General features: G+C 47.5%; 1 protein-coding gene across 3 annotated transcripts in view; it reads left to right on the top strand.

The window, feature by feature from the left end:
- SMAD2 (SMAD family member 2) overlaps positions 1-14,193 on the top strand; it is a 54,217-nt gene continuing 40,024 nt past the window's right edge. For all 3 annotated transcript variants that reach the window (XM_066602584.1, XM_066602586.1, XM_066602587.1), the window contains exon 1: positions 1-353. The gene's annotated coding sequence lies outside the window, so the exon portion shown is untranslated. The remainder of the gene's footprint in view (positions 354-14,193) is intronic.

The following is a 14,193-nucleotide window of genomic DNA, read 5'->3' on the forward strand; positions in this document are numbered from 1 at the left end:
CGGGCCGTGGCGAGGTTGGCCGGTTGCGTGCGCGGCTCTGAGGAGGTTTTTTGCGGGAGAATAATAATAATCCTATTAATAATAAGTCTAATAATAATCCCGGGCGGGAGCGGGACGGACGGCGGGGGGCGCCGCGGAGCGGGCTCTCACCCTCCCTCCATCTTGAATAGGGGTCGTCGTTGCGTATTCTCCCCCCTCCTCCTCTTCCTCCACCCTCCCCGGCCGTCCAGGCCCTCCGCCGGGCTGAGGATCCCGCCTAGACCGCGGCCTTCGGGGGGGTGACGGGCGTCTTCTCCTCACAGCGGGGCCCGGCCTGAGACTACGCGGCCTCCTGCGGCCGCCCCCTCCTGCAGGTAACTATTACTAGAGTGCCAGCTCTTCAGCCTAGTGTGAGCCCCCTCCTCTGTTTACATTCCTGAGCTCCCCTCCCCCACCGCCTGCAGACTATTACTCCCCTCCGCAGCACTTTACTGTCTCCTGTTAGACTTGATTGCAAGCTCTTCAGGCTAGAGTTGATTTCCCTTCCCCAGTCTCTTTTTAGACAGATTGCAAGCTCTTTAAACCAGACCCCCCCCCCGTGTTGTAGAATGGGATTAGATTGCCAGCTCTTTAGTCTAGAGTTGCTTTCCCCACCTCCCAAGCTTCATTTAGGCAGACTGCAAGCTCTTCAGGCTAGAGTTGCTTTCCCCTCCCCCAGTCTCTCTTTAGACAGATTGCAAGCTCTTTGGACCAGAACACCCCCTCCCCCTTGGTTGTAGTATAGGATTTGATTGCCAGCTCTTCAGTCTAGAGTTGACTTCCCCTCCCCAAATCTTCCTTTAGACAGACTGCAAGCTCTTTAGACCAGATCGCCCCCCTAGTGTTGTAGTATGGGATTAGATTGCCAGCTCACCTCCCAAGCTTCATTTAGGCAGATTGAAAGCTCTTCAGGCTAGAGTTCATTTCCCCTCCCCCAGTCTCTCTTTAGACAGATTGCAAGCTCTGCAGATGTGAAGGCAGCTTTAGAGTGCAAGTCCTAGTGGCATAAGATTAGATTGCGAGCTCTTCAGCCCAGACTGGAGGCTGCTTTCCCTAGTGATGTATTAAAGTGTTAGATGGCAAGCTCTTCAGTCCAAAACCTATTCTCTCTACTTTAACGTTGTGTGTAAAACTTAAGTTTGTCTTATAAGACTTGACTGCAAGCTCTTCACTTTAGACTGGAGTCTCCCTTTAGATAGATTGCAAGCTCTTTAGACCAGAATCCCCCTGCCCTATTAATGTGTTAGGGTTAGATTGCGAGCTCTGCAGTCTAGGCCAGAATCCTTCTCTCCTAGTGATATAAAGGTGAAAGAGCTTGCAATCTAACCCTATAACAGATTGCCAGCTCTTCAGGCTCATGCTCCTTCCTTGTAAGCGTGTCTTATAAGACTTGATTGCAAGCTCTTCAGTCTAGACCCACAATCCTCCTCCACTATTGTTATGTTATAGGGTTAGATTGCAAGCTCTTCAGTCTAGAACCAGAATCCTCCTCCACTATTGTTATGTTATAGGGTTAGATCGCAAGCTCTTCAGTCTAGACCCACAATCCTCCTCCACTATTGTTGTTTTATAGGGTTAGATTGCAAGCTCTTCAGTCTAGACCCACAATCCTCCTCCACTATTGTTGTCTTATAGGGTTAGATTGCAAGCTCTTCAGTCTAGACCCACAATCCTCCTCCACTATTGTTGTGTTATAGGGTTAGATTGCAAGCTCTTCAGTCTAGACCCACAATCCTCCTCCACTATTGTTGTCTTATAGGGTTAGATTGCAAGCTCTTCAGTCTAGACCCACAATCCTCCTCCACTATTGTTGTGTTATAGGGTTAGATCGCAAGCTCTTCAGTCTAAACCCAGAGTCCTCCTCCACTATTGTTGTGTTATAGGGTTAGATTGCAAGCTCTTCAGTCTAGACCCACAATCCTCCTCCACTATTGTTGTCTTATAGGGTTAGATTGCAAGCTCTTCAGTCTAGACCCACAATCCTCCTCCACTATTGTTGTCTTATAGGGTTAGATCGCAAGCTCTTCAGTCTAGACCCACAATCCTCCTCCACTATTGTTGTGTTATAGGGTTAGATCGCAAGCTCTTCAGTCTAGACCCACAATCCTCCTCCACTATTGTTGTGTTATAGGGTTAGATTGCAAGCTCTTCAGTCTAGACCCACAATCCTCCTCCACTATTGTTGTGTTATAGGGTTAGATTGCAAGCTCTTCAGTCTAGACCCACAATCCTCCTCCACTATTGTTGTGTTATAGGGTTAGATCGCAAGCTCTTCAGTCTAAAACCCATTCCTATTTTCTCGACACTGATTGATTGTTAAACTTTCAAGTCTCCTATAAGACTTGATTGCAAGCTCTTCAGTCAAGTTGCTTTCTCCTCTCCCTTTAGATAGAATGCGAGCTCTTGAGACCAGAATCCTCCTCCCCTAATGATATATTCTAGGATTAGAGTGCAAGCTCTTTCACCTTCATAATAACCATATTTATTCCTCTTTTCACCACTTTAAGGTCCTTTTTACAAACTATTTTCGTTCAAACAAGCGAAAGCGACCGATAATCATTCGGCATCAATGCAGCGGACGACCGAACGGCAAACGATAAATCGATCGCTCTGTTCTTCATTCATGTTATTCAGGACTGAACCATCGTTGGCTCGTTGACTAATCATTCGGTTTAAACAGCGCTCGTTCATTCCTTCTCACTTATACAGTGAATGAGCGACTGAATGATTACTTGCTTAAGTGAACCAGCGCTGGGTCTGTATAAACCGGGCGAACGCCGACTTCATTCATTCATTCGATATGATGTTTGGTGTAAACAGACCTTTAGGCCGCTCTCACACACCGCATTTTTCACGTTTAGCGCAGTGTTTCAAACGCCGCATTAACGCCTGCATTGTTTTTAATGGGGCTTCTCAAAGGGGAGTTTGAACACGGCGTTTAACGCTGCGACTTTCAATTTCCGTGCATTTTCAGCGCTTTTTTTTAATGCACTCCAAATGCTATTGAACACGTTTGAACAGACGCCTGTGTGAGAACGGCATTAGTGTCTCCTGTTGGGCTTGTTTGCAAGCTCTTCAGTCAAGGGTCGACTTTTCTCCCCCCCACCCCCCCCCCCACCTTAAGTTGCTCTATAGACCAGAATCCCTCCACACAAGGTGATGTTTTATAGAATTAGATTGCAAGCTCTTCAGTCTATGACATAATATTCCTTCTCTAGTGGTGGTACAGGATTAGATTGCAGGCTCTTGAGTCAAGACTTGATTTCCTGTAGAGTAATACATTGCCAGCTCTGCAGCCTAGATCAGGATCGGCCTCCCCTAGTATTGCATGATGGCGATAGATCGCATGCCGTTCCCATTTGCTTTTAGCTTTTCGGTTTAGATCAGCGCAGCCGACTCAAGTACTGTGCTAGATCTTTAGCTTTAAAGTGGGATCGGTCTTCCCTAATGATGCATTATAAGGTTAGATTGTAAGCTCTTCAGTCCAGACTTTGATTTTCCCATCCCTCAGTCTCCCTTTAGACAGATTGCAAGCTCTTTGGGCCAGACTCCTGCTCCCTTACTGATGTATTATGGGTTAGATCACAAGCTCTTCAGTCTAGCTTAGAATTTTCTGCTCCCTTTCCAGCTTTTAATGTATAGGATTAGATTGCAAGCTCTACAATCTAACCTCTCTTCCTCAGGCCGCATGCTCACGGGTGGCTCGGATTCTGCATGCGGAATCCTGCCCTGACCGGCGACCCTACGTACCTGTCATTCTCTCGCTTCTCTGTACTGCGGATGGTCCGCACGGCTCGCCGTCGGACATGTGCAGTACTTTTTTTCGAGACTCGGAATCCGTGACTTTTCCGCAATGTCGATTGTGGAAGGGTCGCGGATCAGACGGTATCCATTGACTTCAGTGGAAGCCGACCGCGCAGAATCCATGGAAAAATGGAGCATGCTGTGATTTTGTTTTCTTTCATCCACGAGCAGAGACCGCAATCGGTTTCCGCTCGTGTGCATGAAGAATCGCTTTTTCATAGCATGCCATGGGTGGTATTTGCTGCAGAATCCGAAGGCGGACGCCCGCCGTGTATTCCGCAATTCAAATCTGCCCGTGTCTTCTATATGGATTGGCCACTCTTCATTCCACAGCAGTTCTGCTGCATTGTAAGGCTAGATTGCCAGCTCTTAAAGGGGTTTTCCAGGGAGAATACTATCCTCCGGATCGGTCATCAAGCGTTGATTGACTCGGGAACCCAACCGATCAGCTGATTGTGCGCCCGCTGACAGCGCCACAATTACACAGGGGTCTGAGTCGCTGCTCCGACCTCTGTGTAGTGGCCGGCGCTTGTAACTGCAGCCGTGGATCACATTAAAATTAACATGAGCTGCAGATAAAAAAAAATAATGGGACCTGCTTAATTGGATAGATCGCAAGCTCTTCAGTTTAGACCAGGATCAGCCTTCATAGTGTCAGATTGTCAGCTTTTTAGACTAGATTCATTCTCCTAGTTAGGTATTATACGGTTGGATTGCAAGCTCTTCGGTCTAAGGGCGCCTTCTCACTGGTGATAAAAGCGTGCGAGTGAGTGAAAACACAGAATTCTGAAACCAGTGATTTTTGACTTTTATTTTTTTTTCTCAATGGAATCCTTCAAATTTGCAATGTTTTCACTCGTGATGTCGCGAGAAAAAAAAATCGAATGATGTACCAACTTTCTGCATTTTTTTAAAAAATCTCCCATGTTTCCCTGTGAAGCCTCCTTTTTATCGCATCGCACAAACTTGTGTTTTGGTTTTGTTTTGTTTTTTTGTGCGATGCATTTTCAACACTTGAAAGCCCTATTGACTTCTGTGTTGATCACAAGTGGCCGTTGTGTTTGCAAGAAAAAAACATCGCTGACTCTCAAGTCTCATGAACAAAACTGCCATTTTATTCCTTTTTTCCGCTGCGAATTCTCTGGCGGCGGTATCGCAGTCGCCAGTGTGAAGGAGCCCGTACACCTCTTCCTCGTCTTCTACGTTAAATGTGAATACCTCTTATAAAACTTGATTGCAGGCTCTTCAGTCTAGACCTAATTTCCTTTATATTAATAGAGTACAAGCTCTTCAGCCTAGACCAGACTTGGCCTCCCCTAGTGTTGCAGAAAGAGGTTAGATTGCAAGCTCTTGAGACCAGAATCAGCCACTTTAGAGTTGTATTATAAGGTTAGATTTCCAGTTAAGTCTAGACTACAGCCTGCCTCCTAGTATTATAGTCAGAGTGCAAGCTCTTCAGTCTAGATGTCCATTTACCACTTCTTTTCTTACCTTTTATAATTGCCAGCTCTTCAGTCCTGAGCTCAGGCAGTTTGATCTTCTCAAAGTTAATTGTGAGCTCTTCGGACAAGGTCCACTCTTCTTGGTTTCATTTTGAGATGCTATAGGAATTTCTCATCCTCCGGTTTCTTTTAAGAAAAGATTGCAAGCTCTTCACTGCAGCAGTGAATGACCCCCTCATTCATGTGTTAGTAGATTGCATGCTCCTCAGTCCAGTCCTGAATCTACCCTCCCCCTTTTCACTAGCTGGCCACGTCTGTGTATTCTGTAAGCTCTCCAACCTAGAAGTCGCTGCTACTCATCTGTCCGACTTGATAGTGTTTCTCGTCTAGACCAGTGAGGCCCAACCAACTTCCAGCATGCTTTCACAGCCATGGTACTTACTGGTGTGTAGAGTTTGTTCTGTGGCATATAAGATTAGATTGCTAGCTCTTCTGTCTAGGACCAAACTATGCTATTGCTTTGTGCTAATATCTGCTTACCCTGCTTTCTCCTTTCTAAAGCCCTATTTACACGGGACGACTGTCGGGCAAACGATGCCCATCACTCGTCCCTGCATGTACTTGCTCATGTGCTGTTGCAGAGGGGCAAATGCCATTGGCTCGCAGTGGGGTGGCTGGAGGAGATTTCTCTCCTCGCTCTCCCCCGCCTCTCTCCATTCACTTAACACAGCGGCCATTCAGTACTGAAGTGAATGCAGAGGGGCTGGGGAGAGCGAGGAATAAGATCTTCTCCAGCCGCCCCGGCCCCCAGCTGGCCGCTCTGTGAGCGAACCAGTGACGCTTGTGTGTAACCGACATTCATCCCGTGTGAATGGGGCTTTAGTTGGATGAAATAGTTATGTTGAGTAACTTAATGTAATTTTACAAATCTACATAAAAAGTAAATACACTCAGTACAGGATACGTAATGTATTATACTCCAGAGCTGCACTCACTATTCTGCTGGTGGAGTCACTGTGTACATACATTACTTACCCTGTACTGATCCTGAGTTACATCCTGTATTATACTCCAGAGCTGCACTCACTATTCTGCTGGTGGAGTCACTGTGTGCATACATTACTTATCCTGTACTGATCCTGAGTTACATCCTGTATTATACTCCAGAGCTGCACTCACTATTCTACTGGTGGAGTCACTGTGTACATACAATGCTTATCCTGTACTGATCCTGAGTTACATCCTGTATTATACTCCAGAGCTGCACTCACTATTCTACTGGTGGAGTCACTGTGTACATACATTACTTATCCTGTACTGATCCTCAGTTATATCCTGTATTATACTCCAGAGCTGCACTCACTATTCTGCTGGTGGAGTCACTGTGTACATACAATGCTTATCCTGTACTGATCCTGAGTTACATCCTGTATTATACTCCAGAGCTGCACTCACTATTCTGCTGGTGGAGTCACTGTGTGCATACATTACTTATCTTGTACTGCTCCTGAGTTACATCCTGTATTATACTCCAGAGCTGCACTCACTATTCTGCTGGTGGAGTCACTGTGTACATACATTACTTATCCTGTACTGATCCGGAGTTACATCCTGTATTATACTCCAGAGCTGTACTCACTATTCTGCTGCTGCAGTCACTGTTTGCATACATTACTTATCCTGTACTGATCCTGAGTTATATCCTGTATTATACCCCAGAGCTGCAATCACTATTCTGCTGGTGGAGATGTGTGAGGGCAGGATTGGTCTTTTGGCTTTCGTTCTTGGGAAGATAAGCCGCTGCCAGAGGTGTTTTGGTTGGTTTCTCTCCCTCTACATCCAAAACACATGCACCTCAGGCCAAGCAGAGCATGGATGTGTATAGGGATGTCTGTCGAGACTGCCATCTGAGTATAACAATACTTCACTTCAGGTAGCTGTTGATGGGCCGACGGCTATCTCCTCCGAGTTGTTAGCGGAGCGTGCATGCTCTTCAAATGGGCAGAGCCACTGCCAGAGGTTTTCTCCCCAAGAGCAACATGATCTGAGATGTTGAAGTCCAACTTCCTGATCCTTTTCTCTCCGACGTGCCATAGGGGGAGGGTAGAAAGGCCCCCATACACATTAGATGGTTGGTCGGTCCTGCTGAAATTGGTAGATTTGACCAACCTTGATCTAAAATGCTGTAATCGCCTCTCTAGTAGATTGCAGTTGTTAAGTCCCATTCCGATGGGACGAATGTTGGGCAAAGGATGCCCGACTCTCATCCCCGCACATATTAGCTCTTGTGCTGCTGCACGGTAGCTAGTATCGCTGGCTCACAGCATGGCGCTGCAGGAGGTTTCTCTCCTCACACTCCCCCACCCCTCTCCATTGACTTAACGTAGCAGCCGTTCAATACTGAACGGCTGCTATTTACACTGAGCGATCAGCTCATCCTCCGCTGTTTATACAGCACATGTTCTGTAATCTGTTGTGGCGGACGCACCTAGATCTAGCCCGCTGAATGCGGCTAAATCTGTGGCAGAATGTCGAGTCTCCGCCTTGGATTTTTGCCGCAGATTAAGTGTCAGATCCCGATCTGGAAAAACCTGACGCTAGAGAATCGGGGTCCAGTCACACGCTGCGTATTTGTTGTGGTTCTGTGTCAAAATCCGCAGCATATTTCACACTCTTTGGGGGGGGGGACGTCTGCTGCGGGGCCACAGTGAGTTCTGGGACAGAATCCGCACCTATAGCTTGGACGCAATTTTTGCTGCAGATTTTGGTGTGGCAATCTCGCCCCATTTACACGTGAACCTGTGTCCTTGGCGTGTGCTCACACGGGGCGGAATGTCCGCAGCGGAACACTCGGAGAGTCAATCCGCTCTGATGGGGGCTTTTTACATGGAAATTCCGCTGTATTTCCACTTCGTGGGAACGTACCCTAAATATGTGTACGTTACCCGTCATGAACCGCATCATCTGTGCGCTGGATGTGGCGTCTATGGCGGCTTCATGGTGGATGGTGTCAGAATCTGCATGGAGCTTTCCCTATATTGTATTACAGCTTCTGCATACTGGGTTTGTAGCGGAGATGTGATTGCAGTCCCCCCTCCCCCGCTGTTTACATTCCTGGATCTCCCCTCCCCCAGATTCTAGGCCAGGGGGGACTTATTGGCAGGGAAGGATCCAGTCTCAATCAATGTGTCTGCACTAAATGTTCCATAGTAAACCTGGAGAGCCGTGATTGAGAACGGCCGTGCTGTGTCTGTCCTCGCAGTACGGGCCGTGGCGTTCATCAACGAGTAATAGTAATTGGCGCAGGCAGGTCTGTAGATCAAGTCATTACTGCGGAGAAGTCTCCTTCAGTGCTGGTTTGGCTTGTGGGATAAAACACATCTTTGTCGTGCACGCTTCTGTAGGGCGCCTCGTGTGGCCGGAGGTCGGGACTTGTTGCTTACACTCTTCTTCTTGTAACTTACTACCTTTGCATTCCACATTCCGGTGCTACCCTCACACTATTCCTTACATTTCAGGATGAGGTATTCTCTGCGAGGGTCACCGCGGCACATCTTTGACATCGGTTTTATGGGCTCACCATCCAAGGATGCCACACTATTAATAGGGGTTGTCATGGGAGAGGCATTGATGGCACACAACAACTAGGTGTGACCCCCACTGCTTGCTAGAATTTAAAGGGGTTGTCCGATTTACAAAGGGAATTTAAAGGGGTTGTCAGATCCAAATGACTTAAGCACAATTGTAGTGCAAATCGCTCGGTAGATCGATAATTGCGCAGTGTCAATTGATCAGCAATAAATCGCTCATCAGATCTCAGACCTAACGTGGTCCGCCATACATTCCACAGTGGCTCGGGTTGGTACTGCAGGGTGACTCGCATTCACTTTATGAGGATTCAACCTGCAGTACCAACCCCAGCCACTGTGGAATGTATAGCGATGTCGTCTTCCTGCAGCAGCTAGCAGTGGGATAATACCTTTTTAAAGAGATTTTTCTTGCCCTAATTAGATATGTCATGCATGTTTAATTGGTCAAGTATGTCCATCAGAATATCCCTTTTATTGTGGGGTGATCTTAATTACGGGGTGCTATTTAGATGTTTGATATATTTATGGTGGTTTTAGAGAGGACAACTGCTGGGAACTGAAGCGCGTGACTGCAGTCTCAACGGCTATTGCTGCTATGTTGTCGCATAGCAGCGTTGGTTCAGTGAATGGAGGTGGAGGGAGCGCACCAGAGATCTGTTGGCCGCCCGTCTCCATTCACTATGAACAGGCAGTCCTACATAGATGAGCAACTGCCTGTTTATGCTGAGCAAGAAGTTGCTCACTAGTGCTTCCGTTGCAGCGCCCATCGACTATTGAGCGACTTCTTGCTCAGTACCCTGTTGGGTGCCGTGTTCGCACAGGCTGACGGTTGCCTGTAATCATTCAATTGACCGATTTATTTAGGTGCCTGTCGGCCAGCGTAAAAGCACCCATAGTTCTGCCTCACGGGTGGATTTGATCTGCATATTCCGTCGATGATACGCGGTAATACACAGCCGTTGAAAGGTATGAAGTTTTGCAACTTCGCTCAGATGTGTCGATGGGAATGGCGTGTTTTTTTTCTTTTCTTTTAATTTTGGCTCACAGAAACTGCAGCACGGTCGGCCCCCGTTGCAGTCAATAGATGTGAGTCTTCCGCCGCCCATACGCAATTAACATTGCACATGAGCGCCGGAAACATTCGCACCTTCAGGGGAAAATAGGTTGAGCCATCACCCACTCAACCCAGCCCCTATTGGGGAGTAGCGACTGCAAACATAGCCCGCACGTGTGAACGATGCCAAAGAAGCCAGCCAGAGATGGATGTGGCCCACCATACAGGGTAGCAACTCTCACTGACAAGCAGTGGGCTGTGGGTGTTGGATCTGCATTTTGGCCAAAATGCACAAGCTGACGGGCCACGACACGCAGCCTTGTGTCCACAGCACGCGTGGATTCCGCATGGGGAGTCCTGTACAGAGTCCAACTCCTGCCCGCAACCATACGTACCTGTCCATATATTCTTTCTTCTGTAATACGAATGTGTGAGGAAGGGCCTGCTGCACCTCATGCGCAGTGGAGATTTTTTTTTTAACTCCTGCTCTCCCACGGAATCCGTAGCCCGTCCGCAATTTAAATGCGGACGGATCACAGATCGGACGGCTTCCATTGACTTCAGTGTCAGCCATCCATGCGGGATCCGCACTGAAATGGAGCGTGCTGCGACTTGTTTTTTGGACCAAAAGGTCCGCAAATCAAACCTGCATGCTTTATTTAATTTGCAGATGCCCATGCTTCCCTATGGGCGGCTCGATTTGTGGAGCCCTGCGCAGATTCCGTAAATCAAACCCGCCTGTAGTCATTGGGCCTTAGTCTTCCAGGGTGGGAGATGTTGGTATTGGGAACCCGACCCCGTTGTATCCATCGATCCTAATGGGGTATATCAACAGAGGATGTAACTTTTTATTGCCATTACTTCCAGGAATAGGGGGGCATCAGGGCAGGTGTCGCCACCTGTAGGCCCCCGAAACCTTCTGCCATGGGATTTAAGCACTAGGAGCCACAATCCCCATTGTAAGCCCACAAGTTCTGGGTTGTTGCCGCCTGACAAGTGAACAGATCCATCGTCCTCCCTCAGACGGCACGAGCCTTTTGTTTTTTCCGTGGTTCAGACACCCTAAGTGGAAATAGTACGGCGCTCCATTTCTCTGCGGCGTTGTACTTTCCCCACAAGAATGTGTTATGTTCGGTATTTTTATGTCATAGTGTAATAGAAATAACAGATTGCCTCTCTTCCTGTTCGGAGTGGAAGCCTTGACTGTGGCGCTCAGCGCGGCGCTGGAAATGTGTGAATTCTTGAATTTGTGACAATACTACCCCGACGTTGTTGTGAGAGGGTCACTTGGCCAATGCGACATTTGGGGTACGTAATTCTGTTGGTGAAGCTTTCACAGTTTTATCAAGTGCGTTAAATGAACGCTAAATATATAAAAATACACAAACCCGCTGATTCCAGCCTTAAAGGGGTTATCCAGCCTCTAAAAATGAATAGACTACCCTCAAGATGGCCCATCAATGTGATTGGTGGGGGTTTGCTATGATTACGGCCAGCTGCTTGGATTTGTGCTGCAGAATCCGTGTCCACGCCGCGGGTGCACAGCGAATACTGTCCATAGCATACTATGGGAAGTCGGAGGAAAAATTGTAGCATGCTCTATTTTTGCACGAATGGCTTCCATTGAAGTCAATGGAAGCTTTTTGACCTGCGGCCCTGCTGCAGTTGACATTGCAGACAGGTCACAGATTCGAAAAAAAAAAAGTGGGAAAAATCTGTATTCTGCATGTCCAATGTAGATCCGCGTCAAGAAATGGCAGGTATGCACAGACGCTGCCACTGTGGGCTCCCGCATGCTGACTTTGGCTCTGCCGTGTGCAGGCGGCCTAAGGGTGGTTTCACACCTGCTCCTGCGGCTGAATGGCTCCGTCTCGGGACAGAACGGAACACGCCGAATGGACTGTATGGATGTGATTGACTATAATTGGGTCCTTCCGGTTTCCGCTCAGCTGCCCGGCCCTGAGACTGAAGGAAAGCGTTGCATGCACCACTTTTTCTTCTGGTATTTTGAGCCGGCTCAGTTGCGAGGGCTGGCCACTATAAGGAGGTCGGCGCTAAGGCTTCCGCTCTGACTTCTGTGTATTTGGAGCGGAAGTCTCTGTGCCGACCTCCCATGTCATGGTGTGTGCTCCTACCTCGGTGTTATTTGTGCTCTCACAGCATGCGCCCACTTAGCTGATCAGTCATGGTCCCGATGACCTATCCCGATGATAGGTCGTCAATAGTATTTCCCTGGGAATCCCCTTTAACCCCGTGTTCTCTGCAGGATTTCTACAATGAAGATGCAAAGAATCCTGGGACATGACTATCTATGGGGGGGGGGGGAGATTATCTTTACTTGTATCACTCATTTCTAGGTTTGGTGTTCCTTTTAACCCCTTGGTAACCTGCATATTTTGTGCTTCAAAGTCCAAGCAATTCTCATTGTTGCATTGCAAGAGCCATAACTCATTGACATAGCTGTATGAGGGCTCGTGGTTTGTGTGGAGCTTTTTTTTTTTTGGACGAGTTGTACATTGTAACGGTACCACTCCGGGGTACAGATAACGTGTCTGTATAACTTTTTTCATTACTTTTTTTTTTTTTTTTTCCTTGAAGGGGGGAGACAGAAACAAAACCCTAAAACAATGGTGGAATTTCTGGACATCTGCCCCCCTTCCCCCTCGGTTTTCACTATTTTACGGTTACCAATCTGCATTGGCGCGATTACTACAATACCGGGTTTATATAGACTGTTTGTTTTAAATACTTCATTGCAATAAGAACAATTGCATCTGCAGCATCTCCTTCAGAGACCCGTGACACTTCTATTTCTCACCTGTCCAGATCCAGCTTAGGGCTCCTCTGTGCCGGCCGGATCTTCTTTCTTCAGCATGGCGGATGAGTTCTGACGCGACGGCGATGTGCTGGACACATGCACAGTGCAATTTTTTTTCTTTTTTAAATCTGCTTTCTTTCGGATCCGCGGCACGACCACAGTGACAGCGGTGGCTGTGCCGTGGGTCTTCAATGGAAGCCGTCCCATGGGATCTATAGTAAAAATGGAGCATGCTGTGGTTATTTTTTCCCGCACATGCGATCCACATGCTGGGGAAAAAAGCTTAAAAATGTTTTGCGGATGCTAATACCTCCCTACTGGTTCCGTTGAGCTGCGGAACTCCCGCATGGGAGACTCGCATGGATTCTATAATTAAAATCTGCCCGTTGACATTGGGCCTAAATGTATTATTATAAATATATACAATTTTATATTTAGTTATTTATTTGGAAGTGAACAAAAGAATAGCAATTCTTCCATAACTTTTTAAAATCTTTATGGCATTCACAAAGCGAGATAAATAAACTATTGTCTGGGTCGTTATGAACGCGGTGAGGCCTATTGTGTGTTGCTTTTTATTTTAGATTTTATCTATTTAAAAAAAAATTTTCTTCTAAAATTTTCTTGGACTTTTTTGATGCTATTTTTTTAGTCCCTTGGATTGGTGATCATTCGAACGCTAGGATAGTACACTGCATTACTTAAAGGGGTTGTCTCGCGAAAGCAAGTGGTTTTCAGCACTTCTGTATGGCCATATTAATGCACTTTGTAATATACATCGTGCATTAAATATGAGCCATACAGAAGTTATTCACTTACCTTCCCTGCGCTGGCGTCCCCGTCTCCATGGCTCCGTCTAACTTCAGCGTCTAATTGCCCGATTAGACGCGCTTGCGCAGAAGGGTCTTCTGCCTTCGGGTCTGTCCGGCAGCAGCGGCGTTCTGGCTCCACCCCCTTCTACGCGTCATCGCGTAGCTCCGCCCCATGATGTGTGCCGATTCCAGCCCCCTGATTGGCTGGAATCGGCACACGTGACGGGGCGGGGCTACACGATGATGCGTAGAAGGGGCGGAGCCAGAACGCCGCTCGTGCCAGACCGAGCTGAAGGCAGAAGACCCTTCTGCGCAAGCGCGTCTAATCGGGCGATTAGATGCTGAAGTTAGACGGAGCCATGGAGACGGGGACGCCAGCGCAGGGAAGGTAAGTGAATAACTTCTGTATGGCTCATATTTAAAGGGGTTGTCTCGCGCCGAAACGGGTTTTTTTTTTTTTTTTTCAATAGGCCCCCCGTTCGGTGCGAGACAAACCCAAAGGATGGGTTAAAAAAAAATATATATATATATATATCTCTTACCCGAATCCCCGCTCTGCGACGACGACTTTCTTCCTTCTCCAAGATGGCCACCGGGATCTTCACCCACGATGCACCGTGGGCTCTGTGCGGTCCATTGCCGATTCCAGCCTCCT

Source organism: Eleutherodactylus coqui, chromosome 5, assembly GCF_035609145.1.
Source record: "Eleutherodactylus coqui strain aEleCoq1 chromosome 5, aEleCoq1.hap1, whole genome shotgun sequence".
In the NCBI taxonomy this organism is placed as follows: domain Eukaryota; kingdom Metazoa; phylum Chordata; class Amphibia; order Anura; family Eleutherodactylidae; genus Eleutherodactylus; species Eleutherodactylus coqui.